Raw genomic sequence first — 20946 nt, 5'->3', positions numbered from 1 at the left:
CGATTGTCGTAAAGACCTACCTTCGCAGCTGGAACTGAGTGCTGTGAAAGGGATATTTATTCCTATAAATAAAGGGAAACTATTTTAAGAACTAAAAAGGTTCATGAGCTTTGTTAAATATGACTCCTGACAAGGGAAACTCCCCATCGCACTCCCCTCAGGGTTAGTGGTAAAACGACCCACTGGATAGCCCGTCAAGAATTGAACATAGATCAAGCATGAAAATAAGAATAGGATTCACTAACCTGCGTAAAAAGAAGAAAAACACAGTGAACGGTCCAAGCTCAACATGTGCAACAGCGAGCGAGTTTCAATAGTCGCGACGTCTTGGTTGCGTGGGGACGGTAATGGATTGCAGGGTGGGCGATCCGTCTTCAAATCTCCCTTGTACTCCAAATACCTTTTTTCATAATGTTGAACTTTCCGTCCGGCCATTGACGTGTCTGTTCTTCTTCTGTACTCTTGACAATTGTCATATTATACACTGGTTACAAATATGACTCATGTGGTAACAACATATTATCGTCGGAAGTAAATGTACGAGTAATGAATAGTGAGAGCAGGCGATACGCCGCGCAAATTTTTCACAGAAATAAAAACAGCAAATAAACAGCAGTGAACTGTGTTACAACAAAGGAATTCGAAAGTAAACACTTCCAAAACGGAACGCAAGAGTCATGACCTGTGACACCTATATAGAACAAATAGTAGGCTCGCTGTTGCAAACGGACATTACATAACGAAACAGTGACAAATTTTAATCCAGCGATTATACACGCTAATGACGGGGCAGATAGTTCATAATTTTGTGAAAATAAAGGGACAGAAGGGACGTTTGAACACGGATCTCCACTTTCGCAGTATACCACAGTCACCACCTAACCACGACGTGAAGACTGTTTAATGTCGCTAGGTGTTACAGATTTTGAGCTTGGACTCATCACTCTTTCGATTTTGCTCCTTTTTTCACAGTTCAATACACCTTCTTCCTGTTTTCATGCTTGATCTCCTTTCAGTTTTCGACGAGCTATCCCTGGGCCATATTACTGCTGAATCTGAGGGGGATGCTTTGGAAAGTTTCCCTTGTAAATAGAAAAGGGGATAATAGGCTACAAATGAGCAATAAGTGGCGATGGACAAAGTCCATACATATGGTAAGTGTGTGCATGTGTGTATGTATGTTTCACATCTCCTACTGAACGCTGGATCGATTTCAACCAAACTTGGCACACATATCGCTGGATAGAATCTCGATGGGGGTAAGAAACACCTACCTCTTAAAAGAGTGGCGAAGGGGTGAAAAAGTATCGTAGCTCATGACACGGAAATAAGCCAGCTTATAGTCATCCACTATATTGGGGATAAAAGCAGTCAGTGGCTTGCAACAAACATTATACGCAATTTCAAATCTTTAAGAGACTTTTTTTCGCTGACATTCCCCAAAAAATGATCAAAGGAAAAATGTTAAGAGTTTACCGAATTTCTACTCTTCATGCAGTAAAACTGCCACGTCACGCTTGTCCTTTTAATTTATTAGTTCCTTAACACAAGCTCTGTTCGCAATACATTCTGCAGTCGGTATTCACAAATACCTTGGAATGAACCTTAAAAACGATGTGATCGTACAACATATTCCTGAAGATATGAAGGCATAAGCACTGAGACGCGTGAAAAACTGCTGCAGTATGCATGGTGTTTAATTTATTACTTCGTCAGTACCAAATTCTATTCGCAATAAATTTGGTAGACAGTATCCACATGTTCCGCTGGATGTACCAACAAAATTATATCATTGTAAGCAATATACAGTTCAAGATATACGATCTCATAAATACTGAATAACGTGAAAACAAAACTGCAGGGTGAAATACGCTGGTGATACATATAAAATGTGCTCACAAATATGAGTGTCATGTCAAGTAAAAGTGAAATATATGTGACAAATGCATAAGCGCGCATGACCGTTGGTAAAATGTTCTTCCTAAACCTCTGGAGCGATTCCAGGCAACATTGGTACATTTTTTACTTTCTCTCTGGAAGGAAATGCTGTGAGGGTAAAATCCAGCCACCTATTGGGATGTGGGTGATAATATGGGGCGAGAAGGAAGAGAGAAGGGAGGACAAACAGAGAAGAGGAAGGAGGGTATGGACATAGATATGAGAGAGAGAAGATGGACAGAGATATGGGGAGAGAAAAACTGACAGAGAAAGGGCAGAGGAGGACAAGGACAGGGAGGCAGGAAGAGATGAAGAGCGAAAGGAATGAAGAGAAGAGAGGGAGGAGGTGGAGGAATTGGACAGAGAGGTGGGAAGAGGAGGTGGATGGAGAAGGTTTAATATTTTAGTGTTCGGATAATAAGTTGCCGTCTCTTTAATCTAAGAATAGATGATCAATGCAGCTAGCCGCTATCTCTGTGTAATGTCTTGTCTGTATAGACGTGTCTCTGTTGTCTTTAATATCCCTTCACCTTCACATATATGTCTATACAGTAAATTAAGGCCCTCCCAGTTCTTGGCTGATAAGACAGGCGAGAAATTAGACTAATGGAGGATTATTAGTATTACCTCGATTCTCATTCGCTCTCTCTCTTTCTCTCCTTTATCTAGGTATAGTTTTTAATATAAGATATGATTATGTGATATAGTGATAAAAAGAATCAGCCAAATAGAATATTTGGTAGAGTCCTCCGTCTTGATAATCAGCGGCTGGCTTGCTGTAAGAGATCTTTACATTTATTATTACTGTTAAACACTGCAGGCAGTCGGGAGAATTAATCGTTTGGACAATTTGTTCCTCTTACGAAAGATTGCGAATTCCAAATGTGAACGAAGTCTTTTTGGACGATTTAAGACTGACTCAGTGTTTGCAGGCTCTCTTCGACACAGGTGAAGTTCCCCACTAATTACAGGGCCAACGTGATCAACAAATGATTCAGAAAAACTCATTCGTTCATTCACACCAGAACAAAAAAGTCACAAACCTTATTTATGCAGGAAATCGTGTATTAAATCCATCTCTATTACATGACCACCCCTCCGGTGATTCCATGCCTTAATTATTTTCCTTTTACAATCTCTTTCTCTTCAAAACAAACCGCTAGCGGCGTAAATATTACTCGCTTTAGCGAGAAGAAAAGCAGAATATGTACCTCTCAGAAACACGTCAATCCCTCAACAGATACTCAAGATGCTGTCCTAGTTACCCCTCTAACAACCATGGAGAATGCATATACAGGGCGTTACAAAAAGGTACGGCCAAACTTTCAGGAAACATTCCTCACACACAAATAAAGAAAAAAATGTTATGGGGACATGTGTCCGGAAACGCTTAATTTCCATATTACAGCTCATTTTAGTTTCGTCAGTATGTACTGTACTTCCTCGATTCACCGCCATGATTCCATACGGGATACTCTTCCTGTGCTGCTACAACATGTGCCTTTACAAGTACGACACAACATGTGGTTCATGCACGATGGAGCCCCTGCACATTTCAGTCGAAGTGTTCGTACGCTTCTCAACAACAGAGTCGGTGACCGATGTATTGGTAGAGAAGGACCAATTCCATGGCCTCCTCGCTCTCCTGACCTCAACCCTCTTGACTTTCATTTATGGGGGCATTTGAAAGCTCTTGTCTACGCAAATCCGGTACCAAATGTAGAGACTCTTTGTGCTCGTATTGTGGACGGCCGTGAGACAATACGCCATTCTCCAGGGCTGCATCAGCGCATCAGAGATTCCATGCGCGGAGGGTGGATGCATGTATCCTCGCTAACGAAGGACATTTTGAACATTTCCTGTAACAAAGTGTTTGAAGTCACGCTGGTACGTTCTGTTGCTGTGTGTTTGCATTCCATGATTAATGTGATTTGAAGAGAAGTAATAAAATGAACTCTAACATGAAAAGTAAGCGTTTATGGACACATGTCGACGTAACATATTTTCTTTCTTTGTGTGTGAGGAATGTTTCCTGAAAGTTTAGCCGTACCTATTGTAACACCCTGTATGCATCTCTGTTATTTCAAAGAATAAATGCACTATAAAATACTTTGGCGTCGACGAGCTGTCGCCGCATATATTACGAGAAAATCAGGTCAGATAACGTTTCCAAAGTGAATGAATGTGGATGGTTTGATTGAAAATGATTAATTGGTGTGTGGTAGAGGGTATTTGCTATGGGGACATTACAATGCCCCTCGCAGCGAGCGAAATTTGTGAGCTTAATTTTGATTTACCGAATACATTTCGCGAGCTACCTATTAGTCTAGTAACCCGGAAGTAATGAGTGTCAGTCCTCCGACTGAAAAAAAAATGTATAAGACAGACGAAGAAAAGAGACATTGAAAACAGAAGAAATGAAGAGAGAGGTACCGCGACATCAAGGTGTTCCTTGAAAAGTCATATTATATCTATACTCATAAAAATTTTACCCTAAATACATATATTTCTTCGCTTGATTGCTGTAATGTAAAAGTTGTTAGTGGCGAGGAATGTGGATTCACTTCTTTCATTTATTCTCTGATTCATCCGGCATTCATACATGCACATATATGGAAATGGATTTTCAAACAAAATTCCAAAGTGAACAAGACCCATTAAATAACTACTAATTCTATGAATATTAACTTCTTTTGACATTCAACAATAAATCAAGAACTCTTAACCTCTAATTATGACACTTTTTTGAAGTTGAACATCAGTTTGCCCTCGCGTTTGATGCGGGTCTCTTACAAAGCATATCTGTGTCGTCTATATCGATTCTAACTCTCGCGCCGACGTCAGTTGTTTTGCGCGGGAAATTATCTCTGCGGCGTTAACCGTCACTCATGATTAACTGTCTAAACGCATCACTTCACTTCACACGTTTACACATCCAAGCATGCACTTGAAACTATATATGAACATTCACTGGGAACCTCTTTTGATTATGCAGCGTCATTTTCGGGAAATATTTCTTTCTTCTTGAAGGTCATTCAGATCCTTTTATTATTCTTGATGACATTAGCAATGCTAAAGTTCTATGTTTCCCCAAACGCAGGTGAAGTCTATCTCTACTATCTTCTCTACAGCACTCGATAGTTATAGTTATTCACTATTTCTACAATCTGTGTCACTTATTAATTATTTCAGTTTTCTAACACTAAGCACACACAGTTTATTGTTATGTTTTTACGAGCGTTCATCTCTGTCACTCGCAACACCCTTCATCACTATCTTCTAATCTTCATTAAATTTTTTCAAGTCGTTATGAGAAAATAAACCTTTAATTTTGTTACATCCCGGGCATGCTAACAGATAAGCTCCAGGGTTCGGAATTTGTAGAATGATGTATGGGCCAGTAAATAATAACTCCCATTTCTTTATACTCTTCTTTATTAGGGATGATTTGGTATGTCTTTTGACTAGTACCATCTCTCCGACGTGGTACGCCTGTACCCTCTTGATTAATTTGTCATATTGTTGTTTTCTCTGATCAGCCTTTTGCGTCATATTTATGATGGCTTGTCTTATTTTTTCTTCCCAAGGCATCTCAGTTTCCTGAGTTTTGGCCACATGTTCAGTCCAGAAGTTTTCTTCTTTTGCCTCGAACATCAATTCATGAGGTGTATAACTAGTGGAGGAGTGGGGCATGTTGATGTACAGCTGCTCAAATTCTTCCACATAATTTGCTCACGCAGTCTGCTTATTATGGCAATAAGTCCTCATAAAGCGATTGAACACTCTAAAAATTCTCTCAAACAAATCGACTTGTGGGTGGTAAAATGATGTTAATATGTGTTTCACACCGACTCCATCGGAGTCCCGTGAATATCTTAGCATTGTCTGTTATTATCGCCTTAGGTATATCAACATGTGGAATATAATCCCTTGTCAATCTTCTTACAATTACTTTGACTGTAACCGCCTTTATCGGGTATAGCTTTACTTATTTCGTACACACATCACGAAATGCCAACACATATCTAACACCTCCTCTTGAAGTAGGTAACGGTCCATACAGATCGCACGAAGTTAATTCTTTTCGTTCTCCGACTAATATAGCGTTAATGGGTGCTTACTCCCTTTGGAATACGGCTTTGCTTTTTGACAGATTATGCATTTCTTCAAGGCCTCATGCACTCTGCGCCTTATGTTGGGAAAATAACAGTACATACTTATCTTGTGTGCACATTTTGTTGCACACCGAAATGTCCCCAGGTTAAATGGGTGAACCATACAAGTTTCTTTATTTGCACCTCAGGTATACATACACACCAACGGACTGTTTGGCCTTCCAAAGCGGAAAAATTATGCGCCATTTACCAGCTTGTAATAATTTGCCATCTGATCCGAAGGTAGCTGTTGAAACCTTTGAATGACACTTCCCCATTGAGCATCTCTTTTTTGTAACTGTGCCATATGCGCACCCAAATTGACGTAGTAAGTCTTATATGGATTTTCCTACAGCAGCAGTACAGGGAATTCTGAGTTATTATTTACTTCAATGTCTTTAGTCAAACCCTGTGGTGACCATGATAGAGCGTCAGCAATAATATTTTGCTGTCCTGAGACATGAACGATCTTAAATTGGTATTGTTGCAGAGCGAGAGTCCATCTAGCCAGTCTTACACATTTGTAAAAACGTTAATGATTGATGATCGCAATATACGACAGTCTTTGACCCATATAGATAATAATGAAATGTTTTAAATCCCCACATGACCGCAAGAGCCTCTAATTCTGTCGTCGTGTAAGTTCGTTCCCAGTTGGACAAAACACGACTAGCAAATGCAATAGGACAGAAGGTGAGTTGTCCATTTATCTTGCGTACTTGGAAAAGGCACGCTCCAATACCCACATTCGAAGAATGTGTTGACAAGTAAAATTCTTCTTGCATGTCCGGATGGTACAAAAGCGGTGCATTTACTAATTGCTTCTTTATCTCTTCGAATGGTTCTTGACACTCTATTGTCCTGAGCCAGGGCACATCCTTCTTCAACAAACTATTTAGAGCTGCTGCGTTTATAGCCTGGTTTGTTATGAATCTTCTAAAATATGAGGCAAGGCCCATAAATCCTTTTAATTGCCTCCTATTCTTGGGTGTTGGAAACTTACTAATTGCAATTAGCTTCTCCTTGGTTGGTAAAATTCCCTTTGCGTCAATTATATGCCCCAGGAACTTGATTCTGTTTACTGCAAAATGGGATTTCTGTAGGTTAGCAGTTATTCCCGTGGTTTTGAACACGTCCGACACTCGGTTCAGTAAGGTATTATGCTCCTCCCACGTTTTCGATGCAATAAGCAAATCATCAACGCCGGCCGTAGTGGCCATGCGGTTAAAGGCACTTCAGTCTGGAACCGCGTGACCGCTACGGTCGCAGGTTCGAATCCTGCCTCGGGCATGGATGTGTGTGATGTTCTAAGGTTAGTTAGGTTTAAATAGTTCTAAGTTCTAGGGGACTGATGACCACAGCAGTTAAGTCCCATATTGCTCAGAGCCATCTGAACCATTTGAAATCATCAACAAACGCTGTTATCATTCTTCTGAGTTCTGGGCCTAGTGCATAATCTAGAGGTGCTATAAAGATTCCAGCTTTAATGTTGAGTCCGAAAGGAAGTACGGTGATTTGGTAACTTCTTCCAGAATAAATGAAAGCCGCATACTTCCTTGATGACTGATTCAGCTTGACTTGCCAATAAAAGCTCCGAAAATCAATGCTCGTCAAACATTTGACATTCTGGAACTGTTGTATAAGTTCGTCTATGTTTTCCGGATGTGTTCTCACCGGAATAATTATTTTATTTATTTCTCTGGCGTCGAGTACCAGTCTAACAGTCCCATTTGCTTTTGGTACGACTAACAAGGGGAGTAGTATGGGCTTGTAGAGGGTTTGATCAAACCCCATTTCAACATGCGATCTATTTTCTTTTGACTTGATCCTTTAATCTCCAGAGAACAGGATAGAAAGTTTTACAATACGTTTCTTGCGGCTTAACGCAGAGATGGCATATGTATCCCTTAATAACTGCTGGCCTTTCATCAAAAACATGTTCATGCGTTAATAATAATTCATTGAGCTGCTTCTTCTGATCTTCGATAATGTAGTCGGATTCATTTAACTTTTCAAACACTAATTGACCGAAATCTTCTTTGACTTGGAACTCATTAATTACGTGCTGTTTAGAATTTTGGGCCATCCTGATTACTACTTACACACTGATCCACAATTATATTTTCTCGTAAGGCTTTTTTTTTTTCAAGAACTCCAACTCAGTTTTTTGTTTATTAACATTCAGCCAAATTTTTCCTGTTTTGAAATCTATTCTGCATCCGTATTGACTTAGGCTGTCGACTCCGATAGTGCAATCCACCACCAAATTTTTCACAACAAGGAATGTGCTTAATATTGCTACATTTCCTAATTCCACACCAAGTAGTGACTGCACCTCTACAACAGCCGATCGAGCACCAACGGCGCCTATTATTCTGTAATTTTGAACTGGAAAAACTGGTACTCGTCTTATATTTCTGATCCTGTTAAGTAGTGCCTCCGAAATAATATTTGTGGTTGCAGTTGTGTCTAAAACCGCCACTGTAGGTACGGTCTCCATAATGACTTGCACTTTGGCTACTGTCACCTGTTCCTTATCCTCATCTTGGGGTTTTAAGTCCTCGGTCAGTTCATCTGCCAGTAATCGTCCATCATTATACTTTAGCATGGGTACGCATATCCTGTTGCCCCTCAACCAATTGTTGAGCGCTCCTCCGGGGCACGAGTGGGTCCTTACTAGTTTGTTGGATTTTGATTTGTCTGCCGGTTGACATCACGCATCAATTACCGGTTCATTCGGAGATGTCCGTCCCCACTCATGTTGGCGATTTGAATTTATTCCTCCTGGTTGATTCCAATTTCTATTATTGTTATTATTCCAGGCTTGGGGTCTGAAATTTCTTTCGTTCCCCCACACGGGGTTGTATCTTTTCCCGTTCCTGTTGTTCCTTGAATAGCCCCTCGCAAGACCATTGCCGGGGTTTCTATTGAGATTTTGAGGGGTTCCTCCATTATTTAATGATCTTTGTTCATTCCTTCTAAGTGTCGACTGATCGCCATTGGTATAACCCATACTTCCACCTTGCCTACCGTTTGGCGGAGGTTCTGTCACCCTATATTGAAATCTGTTGTTATGGGCTTTCTGGTTGTTCTCTTCGATAATATCTATATGGTCTAACGTCCTGAGGAACGACTCCAAGTCTTTGTCGTTGTCGTAAATCTATTGATTCCGGATGCTAGTTGGTAGTCTTGCCTTAAGTATGTTTATTATGCCTGGCAAGGGCATAGGTCTGTCCCAGTATCTCGTTTTATTTATATATTTTTCGGAATACCTTCCACGGCTTCCTTTCGAAAAGGAGAAAGGCTCTGGGTAGATCACCTCCTGCCTTAGGCGTTCCTGTACCCCTTCTGACCAGAACTTTGCTAAAAACGCCTTCTCAAAATCGTCATATGTCGGGCAAACAGAAGTCATGTCCGAGGCCCAGATCGCCCCCCAACCTTATATATATCCTGTAGCTAAACTGATCTTCTGCCACTCTGACCAATTTCTGGGTGGCACTCCTCTGAAACTTCGAATAAAAACAACTGGATGGACCCCTCTTTTGTCAGAGTTAAAAATCTGGAATTGCCGATGCTTCATCATTTTTTCTTCGGCATGACAAAGACTTTCGTAATCTCCGGTAGATACGAATTCACACGAACAACCAGCTTGGGCAATTTAACGTTTGGATTACTTGCACAAGTCAGTATTGTGTGCGAATGGGCAGTAACTGGGTCTATAGTCGCTTCCAACTTCTGAAGCTGCTGTGTATTAATTTGTTCTGAGCTTTGTTGTGAATCGCACATCGACTCTTCTATCGTTTGTTTCCATTGCTCAAAATCAGCACCTAACTGCTGTCGCGCCTCCTCAAGTCCTTTTGCAAACAAATTCTCTTCCTGTTTGCCAGATGAACTCTGGAATGCTGCCTTAAGATTTTGCTCAACGTATTCACACAATAGCCTTTTGTTTTCTAATGTGATTTCGGATAATTTACCCGTTAATACATTAATTTGGTGGTCTATAACGTCTTGACGCTCTGTCAGATGTTCAACGCTTTCCTTTAGGTTAGTCTGTGTACGTGCCAATTCAGGAAGTTGCGCAATTGTACATGCCATGGCGTCTTGCTTTTGTACTAATTGCGGAACCATTTCCAGTTGTTCCCGTACGGTATCTATCTCAATAGCCACATACTCCTTCATTTCGACACGTACGCGCTGAGTAGATTCCTCACATTGTGCTTTCACCAATTATATTTGTGCAGTTAATTTTCATTCCGTCTCTTTGGCCTGATCTTTGAGTTCCTTGGTTTTCGCCTCTATCCGCTGCTCTAATTCGGAAAAACTGTCCTGTAACTGCTGCTTAATCTGAGTCTGGATTAATTCCATCTCTTCTTGAGTTTGAGTGGCTGTCACTAATTGTGCTTTAATATCGGTTTTCAGATTTTCCTGTCCTTCAGTAACTGAGGCTAATTTCGTATTCAAATCATTTTGCCCTTCAGTAACTGAGGCAAATTCCGCATTAGTGTCGGTTTACAAAGTATTCATGCTCTCGGTTATCATCCGCATCTGTCCCATGATAATTACCAATGGATCTAATCCCTGCTGCGTACTCGCTGTTACACTCACAACCATGTCTACAGGGCGTTCTGTTGCGGTATCTGTAGCCATCGGTCCTACAACACTTCTTACTGCTTCGTTATTATCAGTGCTAACAGCTGAAGGCTGATGCGTGCTGCTTTGCTCTGCTTGACTCATCCTAAACATTGCTCTAGTTAAAACAATATAAATGATATACTGTCACTAAATGTAACCTTCTTAACACGAGACTACTTCTGTGTCTAATTTCTTAATGTACACATACAGATAAATGCAACTGGGACAGGTCAATCAAAAGACTTCCTATATATAACATGAACACAAATAATCATGTTCAAATATCAAATAACACTAAATAAATAAGTGTATACTTCAACTGTACCAGCAAGCTTTAATGATATAGATACAGATCTAGCCTTTTCTCTGCGCCCACCAGGCTGTCTTTTGGTTTTATTTGTGGATGCAATTATATCACCTGCGAGTCTTTCCTCTTTTTTTCCAAGCGTCAGTTAGGTTAGCTCGTCAGTTAGGTTAGCTCGTTGTGGTTGACATGAAACAGAGAGCTAAATTATTTTACCAACATCCAAAAACGTGTCCTGTCATGGTCGCCATTTTAACATTTTAATGTTCGGATAATAAGTTCCTGTCTCTTTAATCGAAGAATAGATGATCAATGCAGCAAGCCGCTATCTCTGTGTAATGTCTTGTCTCTATAGACGTGTATCTGGTGTCTTTAAGATCCCTTCACATTCACACATAAGTCTATACAGTAAAGTAAGGCCCTCCCAGTTCTTGGCTGATAAGACAGGCGAAAAATTAGACTAATGGAGGATTATTAGCATTACCTCTATTCTCATTCGCTCTCTCTCTTTCTCTCCTTTATCTAGGTATAGTTTTCAATATAAGATATGATTACGTGATATAGTGATAAAAATAATCAGCCAAATAGAATCTTTGGTGGAGTCCTTCGTCTTGATAATCAGCGGCTGGCTTGCTATAAAAGATCTTTACATTTAATATTATTGTTAAACACTGCAGGCAGTCGGGAGAATCAATCGTTTGGACAATTTGTTCCTTTTACGCAAGACTGCGAATTCCAAAGCCTCTTTGGACGATTTAACCCAGAGTCATTGATTGCAGGCTCTCTTCGACACAGGTGAAAGTTCCCCACTCATTACAGGGCCAATGTGATTAACAAATGATTCACAAAAAACTCATTCGTTCATTCACTCCAGAACAAACAAGTCACAAACCTTATTTATGGAGGAAATCGTGTATTAAATCCATCTTCATTACATGTCGAGATCTCCGGTGATTCCACGCCTTAATTATTTTCCTTTTACAATCTCTCTCTCTTCAAAACAAACCGCTAGCGGCGTAAATGTTACTCGCTTTAGCGAGAAGAAAAGCAGAATATGTACCTCTCAGAAACACGTCAATCCCTCAACAGATACTCCAGAAGCTGTCCTAGTTACCCCTTTAAGAACCATGGAGAATGCATATATGCATCTCTGTTATTTCGAAGAATAAATGCACTAGAAAATACTTTGGCGTCGACGAATTGTCGCCGCATATATTACGAGAAAATCAGATCACATAACTTTTCCAAAGTGAATGAATGTGGGTGGTTTGATTGGAAATAATTAATTGGTGCGTGGTAGATGGTATTTGCTGTGGGGACATTACAAGTGGGGGAGGAAGAAATGGACAGAAAAATGTAACAAGAACACATGGATAGGGAGAGATGGGGAGAGGAATGAGGAGAGAGGAGGAGGATAGAGGGGAGGAGGAGGAATAGAAGGAGGAGGAGATGAACAGAGAGTGGAGGAGAAGGAAATGGACAGAAAAAGGTAACAGGAGAAGATGATCAATGAGTGGGGTTTAGGAGATGGACAGAGACAGAAAAAAGATCGAGAAGGGTAGAGAGGGATGGAATAGGAGAGGGACTGAGAGGGAAGGAGGAGTAGACGGACAGAGGGAATGGGTAGAGGAGATGTACAAGGGAGGAGGAGGAGGAGCTGTACAAGGGAGTAGGAGATGAAAAGTTAGTGGGGCTGGAGGAGGTGGATAGGGGAGAGCAGGATATGCACAGAAAGATGGGGAATAGGAGACAGACTTCAGCCGGTGAGGAGGAGAGATGGGGAACTTAGAGGGGGGAGGATGAAATACACAGAGGGGGAGGGAGCAGATGGGCATGAAAGCGAGGAATAGATGAAATTATAGAAAAGGAGCAGCATAAGAACAGAGAAGGAGGAGATGGACACAGAGAGGAGCACAGAGGAGATGGACTAATAGAGAATTGGAATAAGAACATACCCGATCATTGTCAGGTACTCGGTATTTAATAGATGGACTAATAGCGAATTGAAAAATAACATCGCCAGGTACTCAGAGAGTATTCAGTAAATGACTTTGTTTCTAAAATCAGCATCGGACACTAGACACTTGGCTTCTGAAAACCATATTCACATGGAATGAGATTGTAAGCAGTCATAGAGAATCCTATGTCTGCACGATTCTATTTGGAACATAAAGTGAATTTAATTTGTGGAGAGAGTGATTGATTTGACACCAAATAATAAATTCCTTTGTTTAGCAACCACTTCAAATAACCAAAGATAAATGAAAGTTTGTCAGCAGTAACTATATACACGTCGTTCAACATCTAACCTTTCGCTATAAATGGCCCATCGAACACAGCACAGTATTAAAACCTAAAAAGAAAGCATGTACATTGAACCGCCAGCGCACTGATGGACTGAAGGCCCCGGGAAGCTATCAGAGGTGACTACGCTTCCACCTATCATCTCAAAGAGACAACAGTTAAGGAATCTACACTGTATATACCGATACTTGTTACAGAGTCGTCTTTTTCAGGTACTAGTAAAGAAAGATGATTTCGCGAGTTGCTGACAGGAAATTGTTGATAAACTGAATGTGGCTGTTGAAAAGGAAAGTTTGAAACACGCTAGCTTCATAAGAAGCAGCCATTTTTACCATTTTAACAGATATTTTGTAGTGTTCCATTTGTCAAATAATTATCTGCAATTCATTTGGACATTCAGTATAGTACTCAGTTATGTATAATCCTTTCCTAGGTGTCCCATTATTCACGTGTAATTCTGTTCAAACTTCCAGTAAAATACAGGGTGGGCCGTAAGTTGGTTATCAAAAATTCTTGTGGTGCAATAATACTAAACAAATGAAAATCATAATTTTTTTTGCCAACATACAAATTGAAACGTCCCTTTTGAAAAATTATTACATGACTTTGCTTAAACTGACACACAATATTTTTAGCACAACGCAATCTGACTTTCAAAAATCGCTACAAAAGAATGGCCCTGACTAACATTAACCTATACGTTTCACAAATAACTTACCTCACAAAAATCTTCGTTACTCAAGCTACTGCAATACCGCGAGCGCCACTACTGCCAGCAAAATAAAAGATTCAAACTACGGAAGGCACTAACTACTGATAGGTATAGTTAGCAAATGAAAGATTTTAATAGAGAACAAACAATGTATTTGCCTTAGTAGTCATAATATATATATATATCACTTCATGACACCAATTCTTACAAAATTTCAAAACTCCGCCATCTCTCTACCCACGTCCACCACTGCTGGAGGCTCACCTCCAACTGCGCAACGCCACGCGCTGTTAGCATCCAGCTGCCGCTGCCCGACACTACAATGGCAGACAACAATGCAAACTAGCCACAGACTGCGCACAGCACAGCCAGTGATTTTTCATACAGAGCGCTATGTGGCGTTACCAATAAGAAAACCTAAACAGTCTACTTACAAAATATTTATGGAGTTCAGTGAACTTACAAAAGGTGCTTTATGCAGTTTCCATTCTGTTCTAAGCAAACACTGAATTGATCAACACTGATCTCCAAATTTTGTAGTACGTATTCTGGGACTGTAAATTTTCCAATGCTAAGTGGATTCGTTCCTTCAAATTCTCAATACCATGAATCTTGACGGAATAAATCTCAGGTTTAGTGTGCCCCCCGGCTGCAAAATCCATGAGTGTGATATCTTTGGATAGAGGATGCCATTCAATACTACTCCGCCCACCAATCCATTCATCAAAGTATTTATTTAGAAAGTCTTTCCTAATAAATCCATAACACGTGGTTACTCCAACTTTTAACAAAACTTCTTGAAACATATTTAGGCAATTTACAGGAGTGACAGAACTGTTAAAAAATAAGGTCCGATTAGCCAACAGCTGAAAATCCCTGCCCATATACCTAAGCCAGGAGAGTTTAATATGTCTGCATCGCCACATAGGGATTCGCAGAATCCCGGTAGAAACCAGCTGAATCTGTTTACTCTTCCATTCACCATAAAAGTCGTTTCGTCGCTCCAAATCAAACTTTTGGGAAACCTGTGATCGGCTTCTTGTCGTACTGTGTACAACTTGCAGAATTCCGTACTCCTGCCCGGGTCATCTACATTTAGGTTTTGAAATAAATAAGGCCTGGTCTCTATTTCAGATTTTTCTGAGTCCTTCATAGGCTTGTTCTTGCTACTTTATACTCCTTGACGCCTTTCTTTGATATTTAGTGGATAATTGCACGAAACACTGGGAAAGAATACTAATTCTCTTCTTACATTGGAAGCTTGGCTACCGGTCCAGCCTCGTCGAAGATTTAATTTGGGAATACCTTGTCGAGATGGAGGAGGGGGGGGATGGACGTTCCACAAATAAGGCACAAATATCACTAATTAGGATCACTTTTTACCGATGTTTGTAAAACAAGTATACTTTCCATTAACCATTAATTGTTTCTCAGCCAACGACAAAAAACATAGCTCCAAACGGATGTTTTCAACTGAATTACGGGTACTGTAAACTAGTCAGGTTCACAACTGACTGCCACTAGGCTAGGCAAAGCAAAGTCTAAAGACTGTTAGTGACAACTGACTTACGGCCCACCTCGTGTTTTATTGTACATTGTAGAAAGGAAAAAGGAGAAGTTCAACAGTACTTGTTAAAATGTCTTAATACACAGGTGAAACTATTAAAGCTTAGAAGTCCCCTATATGACTACTAAAATCCATCACTGGCTTCATTAAAAACTACTAGAATGGTCTGGGTCATACAAATGAATGACAGCCCTGCAAAGGCGGATAATAGCGACACATACTTGAAAAAATACAGTTCGTTTTTGTGAACATAAAGTGACGTATAACGGACAGCCAGTGCAGCTGTCATTTCCATAATCGTCTTGTAGGTATTCATGCCAGAGTGAACTGCTATAAACTGTTGTGATACCATCTCATTTCTCCCATTTAAATTTGCTTATACTATCAGTAACATTGTACAACTTGCCGCGCGAAAGGACAATATGGAGTTGGAGCTTGCCTCTAACCTCTTACGAGCGGGATATTACATTCACTTCTCCATCTCATTTCTCCCATTTAAATTTGCTTATACTATCAGTAACATTGTACAACTTGGCACGCGAAAGGACAATATGGAGTTGGAGCTTGTCTCTAACCTCTTACGAGCGGGATATTACATTCACTTCTTATCGTACTCGGAGCTGTTTGTTGTTCAGTTACCAACAGGATATTAACAGCGAAACATATTGATTTTCTCTTGAGGAAAATTAAGTTAAGCTCACAGTATACGATAATAGCGGTGCGATACGCAACGGAACACCCAGAAAAGAGCAGAACTCGCCTGGTAAAAACGTTTTCTAATATTGGTTAAATCATCTATGCTGCCATGTTTACCTAAACACGAAGAGCTGGAACATCGTTCTTACAGCGCACACTACTACTGCAAGACGCGGGATGGTACGGCATCGATAATATCTGCAAGCTGTAATGGCTCAGTGGCCTTTCGTCTTACCGCAGTTATGTTAAGAGATGTTAGAAAATGGTGGAAAGATATGTGATCGAGCTTTTCTTGAGTTATTTTGCGCACATATCAGATAAAATCCTTATTATTTTCTTACAGACTGCAGATCTTGTGACAAGCTGATTCCACTCATAAATACCGTCTGCGAGGGATCTAAAAATTATACCTCACTATTTCAAACAACCTTCTACTTTCATCCATAATTCAGCTTTACCTGTCCTATCGAAATTACTGGAATATAGCGTTCATGTGAGACATAATGTCATAGTGGATTCTGATAATAAGCGGAATTTCATAGTTTTAGAACTGAAGTACGGTATTTTTTGCTTTCAGTAGTTGATTTTCGATGGATAAGAAAATGTTAGCGTTTGAGAGACTTTTTCGTACCTATTTTATTTTCCTGCATTGAGCATTTTACGTGCTGATATAGTGGCAAATCTGACTAACGAAACAAAAATCTAAAGACATTCTACGCTGTTAAAGTTTGAATTTTCGGAGCAAATGCTTGTGATCTGTCTGGAAAAATTTAAAATGAGAGTGAGCAGAATCACGCCCTCCAACGACAGCCTTGATTTCCCATTTCAACAAGAGAAATAATTTACTTATAAAGCTGCTCTCAGCACCATTAAAGTCACATGTATAGAAAAACTATTGTTCACAGCTGCTATATAATCCACAAACTATTAGTTACTAATATCTGACATTCCAATGAGATTTAAGCAAGGTATTACAATCTCGAGTCGCTTTGATATTGTTGCTACAACCAAATTAGAAAATATATCAAAGCCGTTTGAACGGCTATGCGGCCTTCTACGACAATACACCAAATGCACTGTCTTTCAATTCGTTAGAGTGTACGCATCCTCTTGGAATATGTGTACTTTTTATTCCAAAACTTACGCACTATTATCATCGTAGAACACTTGTAAGCTGAAAGGTAGTGGACTTCGTACTCGTATATATGAGAAAACATAAATCTGTTTATCATCCATTTCTGAATCACTGTACCCTTATGGATAATTTTTAGTAGCGACCATCAGGTGTCATTTTTACTAAATAACCAACTTGTACGACTGTTGGAAGGAAGCATCTAAGTTTATCCGTTTGCGATATAAGATAGTGTTCATTTACGCAAGCTAACTGGACAGAATATTACAAACAATAGAATATTGTAGTGCACGTGTTATTCTGAATTACGATACAAAGTTTCCTCAGACATGCATACATGTGCAAAGAAGCGTTGCATCGTAATTCAGTATAACAGTCACTGCAATAATTATATTTAACCGCCGACATCGGGCAAGCGACTTTCAAGTAAAATGTCTCCACTGTACGAGTTGTAGACGCACGCTTGACGACATATGGAAGTTTGGGTCCGGCCGTGAGTCGTGTACGGCAGCCAAATGGTAACGCGACCGCTTGCGATAAGCGGGAAACCCACGTTCGAGTCCCGGTTCCAGCGCTAATTTTCATTTTCATTCCATTCTACAGCTGATTGTTCTTATTCGAAATTGCGAGTACATTCAATGTAGGACAAACTATTAGTCGCCTGATCTCACTGGAGGGCTGTTGATACCGAAGTGATACCAGGTAGTCGTATGATCTCCAGCTCTGACGTACCATGTCACTGTGGTGGTGTGTTTGTGTCAGTAAGTTGTATGGAATGAGGCATAGTAAAACGTGTCGACAAACGAGATTATGATGAAACAGCGGCTAGGGTGTGCCCGTGGCCACACCGTATATGAAGTTGTTTAATTTTTTGATTGATTAACGACGACTGTCCACCATTTATTTAAGGATTGATGTATCACATGCAGTACGTTGTACGGCATAGGAGCACTGGTTGCAGTAACATCCTAACCAATATGGACCGAAGACTTATACCACGAACTGTTAACACAATCAGTTTGAAACATAAGAAGAACCGCTTCTATTAGTGAATGCAGGTCCAATTTACCAGCAAATATTGCGAAGGGAACTGCGTACAATGCATATTTGTATTATGGGTCCTAACACAAGACAATTAATCTCGGCAGTACACTCGGCTGTATTTCCTCAATGGTGTGAGGCAACGAGTCATATCTTTGTCTCAAACGATGCAATAGGCTGAGCTCATCGACGGCCGATTGGGATACTTGATCCTTGGTGTGTGGAGGTTGAAGCTGAGACAGGAGGTGATTCTGTAATGACGTTTCCTGAATGTATATCGTATCACAAGTTCAGCCCACTAATTCAAGAACATGAATATACATTCCTGGAAATTGAAATAAGAACACCGTGAATTCATTGTCCCAGGAAGGGGAAACTTTATTGACACATTCCTGGGGTCAGATACATCACATGATCACACTGACAGAACCACAGGCACATAGACACAGGCAACAGAGCATGCACAATGTCGGCACTAGTACAGTGTATATCCACCTTTCGCAGCAATGCAGGCTGCTATTCTCCCATCGAGACGATCGTAGAGATGCTGGATGTAGTCCTGTGGAACGGCTTGCCATGCCATTTCCACCTGGCGCCTCAGTTGGACCAGCGTTCGTGCTGGACGTGCAGACCGCGTGAGACGACGCTTCATCCAGTCCCAAACATGCTCAATGAGGGACAGATCCAGAGACCTTGCTGGCCAGGGTAGTTGACTTACACCTTCTAGAGCACGTTGGGTGGCACGGGATACATGCGGACGTGCATTGTCCTGTTGGAACAGCAAGTTCCCTTGCCGGTCTAGGAATGGTCGAACGATGGGTTCGATGACGGTTTGGATGTACCGTGCACTATTCAGTGTCCCCTCGATGATCACCAGAGGTGTACGGCCAGTGTAGGAGATCGCTCCCCACACCATGATGCCGGGTGTTGGCCCTGTGTGCCTCGGTCGTATGCAGTCCTGATTGTGGCGCTCACGTGCACGGCGCCAAACACGCATACGACCATCATTGGCACCAAGGCAGAAGCGACTCTCATCGCTGAAGACGACACGTCTCCATTCGTCCCTCCATTCACGCCTGTCGCGACACCACTGGAGGCGGGCTGCACGATGTTGGGGCGTCAGCGGAAGACGGCCTAACGGTGTGCGGAACCGTAGCCCAGCTTCATGGAGACGGTTGCGAATGGTCCTCGCCGATACCCCAGGAGCAACAGTGTCCCTAATTTGCTGGGAAGTAGCGGTGCGGTCCCCTACGGCACTGCGTAGGATCCTACGATCTTGGCGTGCATCCGTGCGTCGCTGCGGTCCGGTACCAGGTCGACGGGCACGTGCACCTTCCGCCGACCCCTGGCGACAACATCGATGTACTGTGGAGACCTCACGCCCCACGTGTTGAGCAATTCGGCTGTACGTCCACCCGGCCTCCCGCATGCCCACTATACGCCCTCGCTCAAAGTCCGTCAACTGCACATACGGTTCACGTCCACGCTGTCGCGGCATGCTACCAGTGTTAAAGACTGCGATGGAGCTCCGTATGCCACGGCAAACTGGCTGACACTGACGGCGGCGGTGCACAAATGCTGCGCAGCTAGCGCCATTCGACGGCCAACACCGCGGTTCCTGGTGTGTCCGCTGTGCCGTGCGTGTTGTCATTGCTTGTACAGCCCTCTCGCAGTGTCCGGAGCAAGTATGGTGGGTCTGACACACCGGTGTCAATGTGTTCCTTTTTCCATTTCCAGGAGTGTATGTCTCAATATCCTCGATGACAAAGTCCAATATCTTATACATCTTCATGATGAGTATTCTGTGCACACTGCGGTCTTTCATGACGACAACAGACGTTTTCACAGAGCTGCAGGAATACACTCATAAGGAAAATCAAGCAACAGTATCGGATCTCGACTGGCTCCCTAAATCTTCCGATCATAATGTCACAGAAAATGTGTGAACTTATTTGTAACTGTGAGTGAAGTACAGCAATCGATATCCTCGCGAATGGGTAGCTCTGCGGGATCTAATGATCAGTCAATAGCTTGAGCAGGGTACGACACACCTTGGCGAACGTGTGGGCTCTCTCATGCTCGGTACTTGTCAAACTACGTACGGTGTGAATGAGAGAACACAATGATGGGAGTTTCCAGAATATCGTGATGTTCACACCACTTGTGATGAAAAATTGTCCGGTATTAAAATACCAAATTTGTTAGGCCCTTCTTTATGCTATAAGTTAATCTATTTTATCACAGAGACAATAGAGGATCATTTCAAAAACTACGCACACTTTAAGACAGGTTTGAATAATATAATTTATTTTACAAAATACCTTTAGAAACCTTCAGTATATTTTCCATTCTTTATTATGACAGGTTCTGAACTTTATAGTAATTTCCGTATTCCGCAAAGTGCACCTTCATTGTTGAACTGACTGATTACTCGGATCACCTCTGTGGAAGATTCATCAACTGGAT

This window comes from Schistocerca gregaria, chromosome 2 (genome assembly GCF_023897955.1).
Source record: "Schistocerca gregaria isolate iqSchGreg1 chromosome 2, iqSchGreg1.2, whole genome shotgun sequence".
Lineage (NCBI taxonomy): Eukaryota > Metazoa > Arthropoda > Insecta > Orthoptera > Acrididae > Schistocerca > Schistocerca gregaria.
Note: the sequence above shows the minus strand (reverse complement) of the source record.